Raw genomic sequence first — 14,301 nt, 5'->3', positions numbered from 1 at the left:
AATAGTACTCCAGACCATCACTCCTAGTTGTTTGACCATAAGGTGAGTGACAATCAGGTTGGTAGTCCCCTCTGTCTCAGGCATCTCCAGATATGTATTCGCAGTTCATTGGGGCACAGTTCGAAGCGGGACTCATCACAGAAGACAACTTTAGTCCATTCAATGAGATTCCTGGCCAAAGACGTGTCCTGAGATACCTCAAATAGTGGTGGGATACCAACCTGACTGTCACCCGCCATACAGCCTGACAACCAGGAGTGGTGATCTGATGTGTCATTTCTTTTCATAGCAGACTACCTTTGGTGCTCATCCATGGCATCCTTACGTTATAGTGGCAAGCCATCTTGGGCTTACATTTCAGGAATATAATGCATGGTAAGAGTTTCTACTGCTTGCATTCGTGCTTGCTAAATTATGTCTTGGCCAGCGAGGTCGCCAGATCTACCCCCCCCCCCCCCCCAACCCTCGTTTCAATTGAGGACGTTTGGGCAGGGCCCTGCAACCAGCTCAGCATCTTGATCATGTAATGCGTCAATTGGACAGAATTTGTCACAATATCCCTCAGGACGACATCCAACAACTCTGTCAATCAATGCTAATCAAAATATCTGCTTGCATATGGGCCAGATGTGGACCAACACGTTATTGGCATCTTCAATTTGTGAAGCTCTTTCTCCTAAATAAATCGTCCACCTTTTCTCAAATTGTCATAATTTGCTTTTTATACTTGTACATCACATCTACCGATTTCCATTTGGATAATTCCTCTGTGGTGCGTTTATTTCTCAGAGTGTATTTAGCACAACTGGCTGCATGAAGACATTGACACAGATTCTTAAGGCACCTGGAGACATTCACACAAGAGCCATTGTCACACTGTTTGGATTGTTTGAAAGAATGCTCATGACATTCAGTCTTCGGAATGCAGCCCAGATCTGGCAGCATTTCCTGGATGGTGTCTTGTGAAGCTTACCATGGTGCTTTGCTTAACTTGATGACATTTGACCATTTGTGAAGTCGCCTGAGCTCCATTACCACCACCACCACCTGATAATCATATTGTAGCACCTGACTAAAGCCAGCATCGCTATTAACGCCTTGAAATCCATATTTGGACTCACTGAAATGAATTTTCCAGGTCATTTGATCACCCCTAGCAGATCCACGCCACTTCCATAGTGGTTCGAGTCCCGGCTGCAGCATAAATTTTAATTCACTCCTTCAGCTTCCAACGTTATCGTATAATGGCATGCATTCGAATGTGAAACAATCTGCCGTGAAGTTTATCGCGAAACTGGCTATCCTTTAAACATAGCTGCAGGTAATGCGGAAAAAACAAATATCCAAAGGATGGATATGTTCAGTGGTTCCAGGTGGTATGCCAATGGCCTTGCCGCAATACTTACACAGGTTCCCGTCAGATCACTAAAGTTAAGCGTTGTCGGTTTTGGCTAGCACTTGGATGGATCACCATCTGGGTCTGGTGAGTGCTGTTGGCAAGCGTGGTGCACTCAGCTCTTGTGAGACCAACTGAGAAGTTACTTGACTGAGAAGTAGCAGCAGTACCGGTCACGACAACTGATGACGGCCGGGAGAGCGGTGTGTTGACCTCGTGGCCGTCCGTATGCGCATCCTGTGACGGCGAAGGGCTGAGGGTGATACGGAGGCCGGTCGGTACCGTTGGGCCCTCACGGCCTGTTCGGAAGAAGCTTGTTCCTTTTGTTTGTTTCCGGTAGTATGTGTTGCAATCTCACAAACTTTTCAGGGGGGATGGTTTACTCTATGGGAGTATGATTTTTACACGTAGACCAGGAATCCAGCAAAAGAAGTTATTTTGGCCACCTATTAGCCAAAACTACTGCTTATACCTCAGTTGTAGTTATCTTACGCCCATTTTCCCATTCTTGTTTGCTGTGGCACAAATATTTCTTTCCGCCCTTGCAAGATCACGCACACGAGAAAGAATTGCAGGGGAGCAGAGCACCTCCAACTTCTCGCAGTACAATAAATAACTTTCCAACCAGTTTACCACCCACATTAACAGCCGACGTAATTGTATACAAAAGCGTCACCGCATTGATGTTATATCTTGGTACTTCTAATTTCCAGGGTTCCTTCCATATGCATTTCCTCTTCAGATCCCAGCTGGTCGGAGTTGAAAACAAATGCCTTGCTAACCGAGGGAATATCTTTGTTTATCTCATCCACAAATTTTCGGGCCGATTCCGCAGTTTGCCGTGCATGGTCAAGTTGACGCTTTATTTGATCTACACTGCAGCACCAAAGAAACTGTTACAGGTATGCATATTCAGATACAGAGATATGTAAACAGGCAGAATACGGGGTTGCGATCGACAACGCCTATATAAGGCAACAAGTGTCTGGCGCAGTTGTTAGATTGGTTGCTGCTGCTACAATGGTAGGTTATCAAGATTTAAGTGAGTGAACGTAGCGTTATAGTCGGTGCACGAGTGATGGGACACAGCATCTCCGATGTAGTGATGAAGTGGGGATTTTCCTGTACTACCATTTCACGAGTGTACAGTGAATATCAGGAATCCGGTAAAACATCAAATCTCCCACATCGCTGCTGCTGGGAAAATATCCTACAAGAACGAGACTAATGACGATTGAAGAGAATCTTTCAACGTGACAGAAGTGCAGTCCTTCCGCAAATTGCTGCAGATTCTAATGGTCGGCCATCACCAAGTGTCAGTGTGCGAACCATTCAACGAAACATCATCGATATGGGCCTTTGGAGCTGATGGCCCACTCGTGTACCCTTGATGACTGCACAACAGAAAGCTTTACGTCTCGCCTGGACCCGTCAACAGCAACATTGGGTTGTTGATGACTGGAAACATGCCTAGTCGAACGACTCTCGTTTCAAATTGTACATAGTGGGGAGTGGATGGACGTGTACAGGTATGGCGACAACCTCATGAATTCACTGGCCATACAAGTCATCAGGTGACTGTTCAAGCTGGTGGGGGCTCTGTAATGTGTGGGGCATGTACAGTTGGATTGATATGGGACCTCTGACACGTCTATATACGACTCTGACAGGTGACACGTACGTAAGCATGCTGCTGTCTGATCACCTGCATCCATTCATGTCCATTGTGCATTCCGACGGATGAATGGTATCAGTTCCCTCCAGCACTACTCCAGACATTAGTCGAGTCCATGTCAAGTCGTGTTGCGGCACTTCTGCGTGGTCGCGGGGGCCCTACACGATATTAGGCTGTGTACCAGTTTCTTTGGCTCTTCAGTGTACGTCGCGCGCCATTTGACGTGCATACCGTAGCAGGTCACCGTAGCACATCCTATAAATTGTAGCGAACGTCCTTGAAACGCGCAAACTTCAGTTTTTGCAATGCGTGTGCCTTGTTCTACCTTGAATATCTGTAGTTTTTCTGATGCACTACACGTCCAGATTGCTGCAAACGTATTAGAAATCTGTTCATTTTTATTTTTTGCGATACTTCTGATGATGTTTCATGCACGTAATTATGTTCAGTGCCCGCTCCTTGGACAACGATTGTCCTTTACTACTTTCAGTAGAGGCTGGATTTGTGGCTCCCTGTATGACAAAGATGATGGACTACATGGCTCGAGACCTGTTTTAATATCACTTTCACTTGTTAAGCAGGTATTGTCATCATTGTACTCCTCATGTGCATTGTCCGCACAGTCGAGCGTATACGATACCACACATTCCACTGACTCTTATTGCAGAAACGCAAAATATTTAATATTTTATCTGACACTTCTTTCTTGCTCTGTGAAATTCCTTGGGTTCCTTTCTGACGAGATGTCAACTTCAGCAACTGCTGTTGTAGATATAATGCAAAGTTTGGTTTATTTATCGTTGCCATTGCTCTCCCTTAACAACACCTCTAGCACTGTAGTGAGTTACTCGTTAACTAAGCAGTCCAGCTACACTCTATAGCCTCATGCTATGCTTACCACTGGATACCTCCAGTCCCATTCCTTGTTGCCATTAGCAGCCAATGTTGTGGCTGCATGGTAGACAATATGTGGGGAGTCGAATGTCGTAAATATCATTGGCCTTCCTTGTGACCTCGCGCTCAAGGGGTTCTTTGTAAGATGCTGAAGTCCGAGTCCTGGTGAACTTCAGTGAAAGGAAGCTCCTACTAAGAAGATCACGCAAATTTAAGAGAAACGATGTTGCACAATGGATAACGTGTTATTGAAGGAAAACTACTTGGGGTTGGCCCAATTATACATAAAAGTACGGGTACCAGATCTCACATGTGTATATTAATGTAGGGGCTCATCTGACTATAAAAGGAAAGTAAAGCTCGCTATAAGAATTTGATTTATCACCATAAGACATTGAACAAATTACCACCATAAGACAGTGAACAAATTATCACCATAAGACACTGAACAAATGATTTACCCACTCAATTAAGCATGTAAACAGTTAATAAATATATGAAAGGTTGTAGGTATGAACTATAGCCTTGGAACAAGTGGCTGGACAGAAAAAAAGCATAACACGAAACTGTAATGCGGATATAGACAGTTACTCGGAAAATGGTTAATGGTTTAAGGAAAACAAGTGAAAACACTAACAAAATCGCCAAAGGGTATGATGGTAGTAACTACGTGGCCGCGAACGTTAAAGCTGCGCAAATGAACCCTGATGTAAATTATCCAGCCACATGTTGCCCCTTTGCTCAGTGACTGCATCGATGGCCCATGCTTACCATTCCTTAACGAATTGTGTGTGGAAGACGGTGGCAGTAATTGCTGGAAATTCTTAGCCCAGCCTTGTCCTCTGAACTTAGCTCTAACACAGGGACATCTGAACATCTCTATGTGGCTGCCTAAAGTGAAGTGTACTCCCGATTTGCCTGGAGCAAATGTGTACTCATTTATCTCCTCACAGCAAGCGCCCTCTGACTTTTACTGTCCGAAACTGGGCTGGATCTGCCAGTGTAGGAGTGTTGCAGGCCCATTACAGCAGACCTTGCAAGTTCTGACCAATAACAGCACTATAAATAAGTTTAAAAAATTCTTACTCTCAGAGATTTTATCACAGTCAACCAATAATGGTCTGTCATGGGAAGGAAGGCAGAAAATATTTCCCACTTCGTGGCTGATTTCTAGCCACGACCAACCAAAAGGCTTGCATGAAGACGTGTTTGGGAACGTACACCTTCTTCAGAAATGATTACTGTGAGCCAATCAAATTCCCTGTTACTTGGATTTAAAAGGATATTCCTTCGCAGGATGGCCATGAACAGTGGCCCCTCCCGCGGCCTCAAGTTCTAAGTGCTACATCTGGCTTTTCAGATTTTATTCTCTCCAGAAGGGATTTCTCCTAGTGTCTTATGCAATGCAGATTTTACGAAACGCAGGCCGTCCTCTGCACACCTGCAGGGCGAAGACGGGATGCAGTGAATATTCTCTATCCTTTACCTGCTTTGGGGGGGGGGGGGGGGGGCTGACTATAGCGATGAACAAGTACCAGTACCAAGTACATGACTCCCCAGTCCTTCTCAGCTAACTTCGATATCATGAGCCGGCTGAGAAAGCTCCCAAGGCTGCCGAAAATAACATGACGCGCTTACCATAACAAGAAGAAAGGAAAACAAGACGTAATTACCTGTGCAATCATTGGCAGTATTGAATGTTATGTGCAGTTATCACACAGCGATAAAGAATCGACTGTACTGACTATTGTGATGTGCATATTGCTTTATAAAATAGGTCGTAGGACAGTTTGGGCACAGAACGCCTTGTAACAACTGTTAATACATTTATCCCATTGTGAGACTAGACGGTCATTGCCTTCACGTAAAAATTTTCGATGTTGTCTTTGGAAGCGTGATTGAACCCAAGCGTGCACCTCTCGTCTGAAGCAGACAGACAACCACGAATGTCTTTCTCCAGGGCTCCAAAAAGATGGGAATAAGATGGGCAGAGATCGGGACTGTATGGAAGATGTATAAGGGATTCCCAGCGTAACTTCAGCAGCATACGCTAAACAATCTTGACAGCATGCGTATCTAAACTGAAGGAATCACTTTGTGACATCGGCTTCGCAACTACAGGGATTCCGATGAACAGACTGCTCCACTCGAACTATCAACACAACTGGCGGTGCCAATGGTATCCTACGAGTTCCACATCTCTGGAACGGTTTATACACAATACTAATGACTACTTTGAAGGATAGTAAATCTTTGAAACCTGTTTATTTTGTAAAGTTGTAAATAAGTAGTTGGTACCATTAAAGCTGCAACCCTCGTATTCGGCCTAGTAAAAAAAGCAATTGAAAACAGTCTGCTGCCGTCGCTCAGTATTGTTTCAGGTACTAGGACATCATGACTAGAAATCGGAGCAACAAACATGGTACACTCCTGCGATGGAAAATGCGACTGAGCCAGTAAAGAATGATAAGATGTCATCTTCTTCAGGAACAAAGTCATTTCATGTTCCACGTAACGCACTGAAAAGAAGAGTTATAGCAAAAATGTAAGATGAGGTCAGTTGTAAAAATATTATAGGAGGCTTAAAACGCGAAATCCTTGATAATATTTTTGAAATGGGAAGGCGATTTTATGGACTTACAGTGAACGGTCTGCGGAGATAGCTGACAGAGTGGTACAAAATAGCACATCGTTTTAACAAAGAGTCGCAGGAGGCAGGCAGGCAGCACCGTAATATTAGTCTTACGAATCCTACCTAGATGACTAGAGAATAAGCTCTTAACAACGTACCCATGTTTTTCGATATCCTTAAAATAGTGCAAGAAAAAAAATTTCACTCTGGTCGGCACGTTTCTAATGTACACTGACGGAAAAAATCACAACACCAAGGAGGAACTGTGCGACATAAACGACAGTTTATGACTATTCAAATTTCGTTCCAGTCGCCTAAGAGTGGCCCCAATAGCACCACTTTGAGGATGCAAATCAGGTATGCTTTAAATACACGCTGTAAGGGTCGTGTGCATTAGTTGCCTCTGAGATTGGATGTGGTGAGTTGATGTTAGTCAAGGTTTTTCAAGGGGACAAAGACGCCATTATCAGCAAATGGTTCAAATGGCTCTAAGCACTATGGGACTTAACATCTGAGGTCATCAGTCCCCTAGACCTAGAACTACTTAAACCTAACTAAACTAAGGACTTCACACACGTCCACGCCCGAGGCAGGATTCGAATCTGCGACCGTAGCAGCAGCGCGGTTCCCGACTGAAGCGCCTAGAACCGCTCGGCCACAGTGGCCGGCCGTTATCAACACCTCACGGAGTTTGAAATATGTCGTGTAACAGAGCTACATGAAGCGAGATTTTCCTTCTGCGATAATGCAGACAGACTTGGCAGGAATGTAGCCACTGCACGCTATTGCTGGCAGTGGTTGTCACGAGACAGCACGGTCGCAAGAAGACCAGACTCCGGATGCCAATGGGGCACTACCAAAAGGGAAGAGCATCGTGTTTGGCTTATGGCTCTGTCGCGTCTTACTGCATATGCAGCAGGAATTTGAGCAGCACTTGGCAACACAGTGACGCAAGAACTGTTACAAATCGGTTACTTCAAGGACAGCTTCGAACCAAACGCCCTGCAGCGTGCATTCCACTGGCTCCAAACCACCGCCATCTGCGACTTCAGTGGTGTCAAGCGAAAGCTCATTGGAGGGCAGTTTGGAGTTCTTTCATCTTTTCTGATGAAAGCTGGTTCTGCCCTCGTGCCAGTGATGGCTATGTGTGGGCTGGAAGGAGGCCAGTTGAGGACCTCACCCAACCTGTCTGCATGCTAGACACACTAGACCTACAACTGGAGTTATGGTCTGGTGTGCGATTTCATATGGCAGCAGGAGACTAGGCATTAGACCTGTTGTGCTGTCATTTAAAAAAAATCAAATGGCTCTGAGCACTATGGGACTTAACATCTGAGGTCATCAGTCCCCTAGAACTTAGAACTACTTAAACCTAACTAACCTAAGGACATCACACACATCCATGCCCGAGGCAGGATTCCAACCTGCGACAGTATCCGTCGCGCGGTTCCGGACTGAAGCGCCTAGAACCGCTCGGCCACCGCGGCCGGCTGCTGTCATTCATATATAGCATTTCAGAGATTGTCTTCCAACTGGATAACGCTCCCCCACATACCGCTGTTGTAACCCAACATGCTCTACAGAACGTCGACATGTTGCCTTGGCCTGCTCGATCACTAGATCAGTCTCCAATTGAGCACATATTGGACGTCATTGGACGAAATCTCCAGTACCATTCACAAAAAGCATTAACCGTCCCTGTATTGACCGAGCAAATGCAACAAGCATGGAACTCCGCCCCATAAACTGACTTCTGGCACCTGCACAACACAATACATGTACAGGTACGTTTACATGTTTGCATTCAACATTCTAGCTGTTACACCGGTTGATAATGTATCAGCACTTCACATTTGCAATGGCTTATGTTGCGCTTACATTAACCTGTGAGCGTTCAGTGTTAGTCACTTAACTACTGTATCTATAGAAATTTATTCTCGAAATTTTGTTACTCTACAGTAATAATTTTTTGGTGTTGCAATTTTTTTTTCATCAGTGTAGATTAAAAACACTGACAGTTCAGTGCAAGAACAGCAAAGTGTTTGCACTTAAAGGAAGTCGCGAAGCTGGTGGCGTTACTTCAGCTGAAAGAGGGTTGACACCCACTCTATAAATATGTATGTCCGCACTGTCCGCTTTACTTCGTTAGATTGTCGTTACGTGATGTAACAAGCTATTTTGAAACACAAAAATCCTTTAGTCGATAGGTGGCCGAAGAAATCGGCACTGAGCCTTATTTAAGATGGAATCCACAAATAAAATGTTTGAATTCGAGGGTGACCATAAAGAATAACTTGGCGTAAACGTCTGTTTCTCCTTATATGACAAAGTGATTCATTTAGTGGGAGAAGATTCAAGCAGTTGAAAGCAAAAGCAAGGGTGTCTGGTTTTCTTTGTCATGAGAATGACCTACGAAAATATAAGTCTACAAGCTTACGCCGTCCTTGTCACTGAAGGTATAATCTTCTAGGTTGTCAGCTGCGTCATCTTCCTCATCAGATTTCTTCTTCACAAGTCGACTAACTAATAACAGAAACCAGAAGAGTCCTGAAGACGGTCCCAGCTGACGTTGAAACGTTGACCTGTGAGCAAGAAATTTTAAGAGGAGCAGGAAGCTACCTAGCAACCTAGAAGATTTTACCTTCGATGCAAGAACATCACAGACTTTTCTGTATGGCTATAAGACGCTGCCTGATGCAGGAGGAGAAATTTCTTCCGTATTACTGAAGTGCACTGATGCTTTAGGACTTTGCTCGGAGCTGTCAGGTACCGCCCAGCAAAAACTGAAATTCTGGACGTGTAATTTCTATTCCTGCGAAAATAGTTAGTATATAATTCTCAGAATTCTCTTTACAATGCCTCTCTCAGTTTCAAACGCAGGGATAAGCTATTCAAAGTTAAATATGATTAAAAACTACCCCAGAACTTGCATAAGCCCTTAGTACCACAGCTAAGCAGCTAATTTGTGATTTTTTACTGGAATGAAAGGAGAAAATGTGCCACCAGATTCTTAGGTAGTACGACATATTGAAGTCGAGGAGGTAGGTGTAACATTTTTTTTCAATAAAACGTTCGAAATTTTAAGGTGTTTCATACGATAAAAGCCGTTCTTAATGTTTACTATTCGTGTTTACTGGAATGTGGTTTTGGAAACCTGTTCAGTTCTCATAATTATTTGTCGTAAGATCCAGTTGGTAATTCCAGAGTTACTGTGTGGTTCGGAATCTCAGGTGGTGAGCGTCAGACCACAAATCCAGAGGTTTGGGTTTCAGTTCTCGGGCGGTCCCGGTATTTCATTCTGGGACTTATTGCTTCTTTCGTCTCTGGTAATCACTTGACTACGTGGAACGTGCCGTCTCGCACCATGATTTTGAGCCCATCTCAGTTGTAGGTCCCCTTATAACAGTCTGGATGTGTCAGTTCAAAGATCGGATGAACGCAAGGGCATACCATCTGTAACAGGGCCCTACGAAGTAAACAAATAAACTTATATATGACCCTTCAGGTTAAGTATAACTTCCCTGAGAATTATTTTTGTTCTTGCTGGAGACATTCAGATTTACATTTCCCATGGCTTTTCTAAATCAGTGAAGGGCAATGCCGGGATGTTTCCTTGCGAGTTTGGCTTCCCTCATCAACGATCTTTTCGTCGATGCAACGCCGAACACTAATCTTCTTTCGTTGTACTTGCCAGCACCAGTTGGTGGCGTAGTATACGCGATCCCACGGTTTCGAAGGAAGCTGAGTTTGTTTCTTTTTTTAGACCTAAAAATTTACGGCACCTTTGTCGGATAAGGGTAAAGTTCGAAAGGTCGTTGGAATACCTTTAATCTTCGAATTTCGCTTCCGAATTATTGCTAGTCGCGTAGGTGTGGATATAAAATTGGCAGAAATGTGACTACTATACCCTGGCATGGAAGGTGAGTACCAGTCAACATTATTATTATTATTTTTATTATTGTTTGTTGAATTCTCATAAACTGTCAATTTTTAATACGTCTGTTCTGTTGTTCATCTTTTTTATAACTGTCTCGTTAAATTGATGAACCAACTTCTGACAAGTTGTAGTTCATCTACATTATCCACCTAAAAACCTTAAAATAATAATTTAAATTTGTTTCTGTTAAAGCATGAATATCCTGAAGAGGTGCATATGCTCAGTATACGGGTATGTTTGTTATTAAGGAAGGGCCAGCACAAAAATGATCAAAAGTGTATTTTCTTATTATGTTACCGACTTCACACCTTAGGAGGAAGAGAACATTACTTTCCTCGTAAGGCAAGAGTGGAATACATTAACGGCCTAGGTCGCCAGTACCTGTTTAACCGAACGCCTTGACGGGGACTTCATTAGGATAATCGTACATCCGTTTTCCGCAGCCCCTCCTAATGTTTCAACGAATCATGGTTCAAATCGACATTGCTTGCCAAAAGTGATGGCACTCAGGCTTAAGAAACTAACTCGCGGTCAGAAGGAACGAGCGAAATATCCTCGTCGGTCTTCCAGATTTAGTTTTACATCGTTCCTCCAAATCACTTTGGACGAATGTCTTGCCGGTTCATCCAAACAGGTCATAGTTTCCTGTTGCGTTCCTACATTAGCTGGCCAAGTGTTCCCTCTGTCACTGTCGACGAGGTGTTAAATACCAATCTGTATTCTTTCCTCTAGTCTTATAACCTCCGAATATTTCAAGTCAAGAAGTGAGCAGTTAAATAGATTGACTCTTGGGGCAATAGAGAAGTCGAGTTGTAAAAATCGTTCAAGGAAATTGTAAGGAGAGTCACAAAAGCAGGAAAGTGTGAGCTTTAGTATACATATTAGGATGGGCTTGACGATGTCTTTGAGGTATAGGAGTCAGGCTGGTCTAAGAAGTAACTTAAGAGGAAGGAAGAAGAAAGCTCAGCGTTGTTGAATTGGTAAAAGAGATAGTTCAAATGGGTGTGAAATCTTATGGGACTTAACTGCTAAGGTCATTAGTCCCTAAGCTTACACACTACTTAACCTAAATTATCCTAAGGACAAACAGACACACACCCATGCCCGAGGGAGGACTCGAACCTCCGCCGGGACCAGCCGCTCAGCCCATGACTGCAGCGCCTTAGACCGCTCGGCTAATCCCTCGCGGCTGTAAAAGAGATACAGTTTGGTGGGTGTACGTAAGGAACCGCAGCCTTGAAAATGGTAAAAGCGTGTAGTAAACGGTCATGTGATGTGTGTGTGTGTTCTGTGCACCGCCGACTTCAGTCATATGGTACCGTCAATCTGAAGACGGCCGGCATAAAGGTCGAAACCGATCATCATTTTTAAATAAATCAATATTTGCGATGTTGGCTTTCATTAAGTGATGAGACGCCATTATAGAACTGTGTAACACATTGAAGTGGACAAGAAGCGGAGTTACTTTCAGGGGAGCAGGAAATCATATAGTTCAAGGACACATACAACGTTAGTAAAATACGAGAGATGTGCCAATTTCTGATCAGAAGTACATGATTTTTCGTCTTTTTTAACGTCGTGAAGAGAAACTGGTACACAGCTGATAGCTTAATTAGCTATCGGATATATTTCTAATCAACAGCCACGCTTATATTTACTGTCACTTCTGTCTATGCTTTGCGTGTATGAGAAGTTATGCAGTAGTTCACACTGCACACTAGAGCGTTAAGTCTTTCTGTAGCTGGCTGGCTGAGCCAGTTCCAAGATGGAAAAGTTCAAATGGTTCAAATGCCTCTGAGCACTATGGGACTTAACATCTGAGGTCATCAGTCCCCTAGAACTGAGAACTACTTAAACCTAACTAACCTAAGGACATCACACACATCCATGCCCGAAGCAGGATTCGAACCTGCGACCGTAGCGGTCGCGCGGTTCCAGACTGAAGTGCCTAGAACCGCTCGGCCACTCCGGCCGGCTGGTAAAGAGGAAAGGGTATTCCACCTACAATACGACCATTAGCGGTAAAACTTCGGATTAAGAACCGCTTTCTTCATTACAGCTGATTACATAATCTAAGACTAACTGGTTGAACGGTCAACATGTACAGAAGGAATTCACTTAGAATTCTGTTGTGTGATAAAACGTTCTGACTGCTCTCAACATAATAACTATCTTATAGGTTGTATAGAAAGAGTGACTAAACAAATAGCTGCAGACGTTTTCCAGTTTCAGTAGCCGGTTCTAAGGAGCCATAGTTCCAATTCATAGTCTTCTTTCCTTCCTTTAACTTCGATGTCTCCTCCATTTAGGAGTAGTCAGTGACCGTTGATGTAGAGCTATTCGACTGCTTTCCTCTGACAGTAAATCACTTACCTTAGCGTACAACGCCGTCCTGGTGAGGAGGCGTGCGGGCCGACTTCGCCTGCAGGAAGCTCGCACGCGGCCCTGCCTTCACCTTCCTCGGTGGGCCGGCCGTGGTCAGCTGGCGGCCGGACGAGCTCGCTTATCGATGAACTGTCTTGGCGGCGCGCGCGTCACGAAATGGGACGCGACCAGTGTGTGCAGCTCCCGAAGCACAACAAACCGGTGATCGATGGCAACGCCATCTCGCTAAAACGGTGGGCGGTTGATAAATGTCACGTTTCTACTTCAGCCGTCACATGCCATATGGAGCGCTGTTTTGTCGGTCTCATTTACTGCAGCTGATGGCGCGGAACCACATACTGTACAAAAAAAGTAAAAAAGCGATTTGACTGCTTTTAATGACTGTTTACAGTCTCAGACATTTAGTATGTACATCATATACATCATTCAGTGTTCGTCTTAAGTCAAGAGCATGTTGTTGTTGTTGTGGTCTTCAGTCCAGAGACTGGTTTGATGCAGCTCTCCATGCTACTCTATCCTGTGCAAGCCTCTTCATCTCCCAGTACCTACTGCAACCTACATCCTTCTGAATCTGCTTAGTGTATTCATCTCTTGGTCTCCCTCTACGATTTCTACCCTCCATGCTGCCCTCCGATGCTAAATTTGTTATCCCTTGATGCCTCGGAACATGTCCTACCAACCGGTCCCTTCTTCTTGTCAAGTTGTGCCACAAACTCCTGCCCAATTCTATTCAATACCTCCTCATTAGTTATGTGATCTACCCATCTAATCTTCAGCATTCTTCTGTAGCACCACATTTCGAAAGCTTCTATTCGCTTCTTGTCCAAACTATTTATCGTCCATGTTTCACTTCCATACATGGCTACACTCCATACAAATACTTTCAGAAACGACTTTCTGACACTTAAATCTATACTCGAAGTTAACAAATTTCTCTTCTTCAGAAATGCTTTCCTTGCAATTGCCAGTCTACATTTTATATCCTCTCTACTTCGACCATCATCAGTTATTTTGCTCCCCAAATAGCAAAACTCCTTTACTACTTTAAGTGTCTCATTTCCTAATCTAATTCCCTCAGCATCACCCGACTTAATTCGACTACGTTCCATTATCCTCGTTTTGCTTTTGTTGATGTTCATCTTATATCCTCCTTTCAAGACACTGTCCATTCCGTTCAGCTGCTCTTCCATGTCCTTTGCTGTCGCTGACAGAATTACAATGTCATCGGCGAACCTCAAAGTTTTAATTTCTTCTCCATGGATTTTAATTCCTACTCCGAATTTTTCTTTTGTTTCCTTTACTGTTTGCTCAATATACAGATTGAATAACATCGGGGAGAGGCTACAAGCCTGTCTCACTCCTTTCCCAACCACTGCTTCCCT

General features: G+C 44.0%; 1 protein-coding gene across 1 annotated transcript in view; it reads right to left on the bottom strand.

Annotated features, from left to right (window-relative positions):
- The window catches only part of LOC124544638 (ionotropic receptor 25a), a 424,769-nt gene extending 411,764 nt beyond the window's left edge, over positions 1-13,005 (bottom strand). The window contains exon 1 of the mRNA XM_047123253.1: positions 12,908-13,005. The gene's annotated coding sequence lies outside the window, so the exon portion shown is untranslated. The remainder of the gene's footprint in view (positions 1-12,907) is intronic.
- Between the last annotated feature and the right edge of the window lie 1,296 nt (positions 13,006-14,301).

Source organism: Schistocerca americana, chromosome 1 (genome assembly GCF_021461395.2).
Source record: "Schistocerca americana isolate TAMUIC-IGC-003095 chromosome 1, iqSchAmer2.1, whole genome shotgun sequence".
NCBI lineage: Eukaryota > Metazoa > Arthropoda > Insecta > Orthoptera > Acrididae > Schistocerca > Schistocerca americana.
Note: the sequence above shows the minus strand (reverse complement) of the source record. Positions and strands in the feature narration are given on the sequence as shown.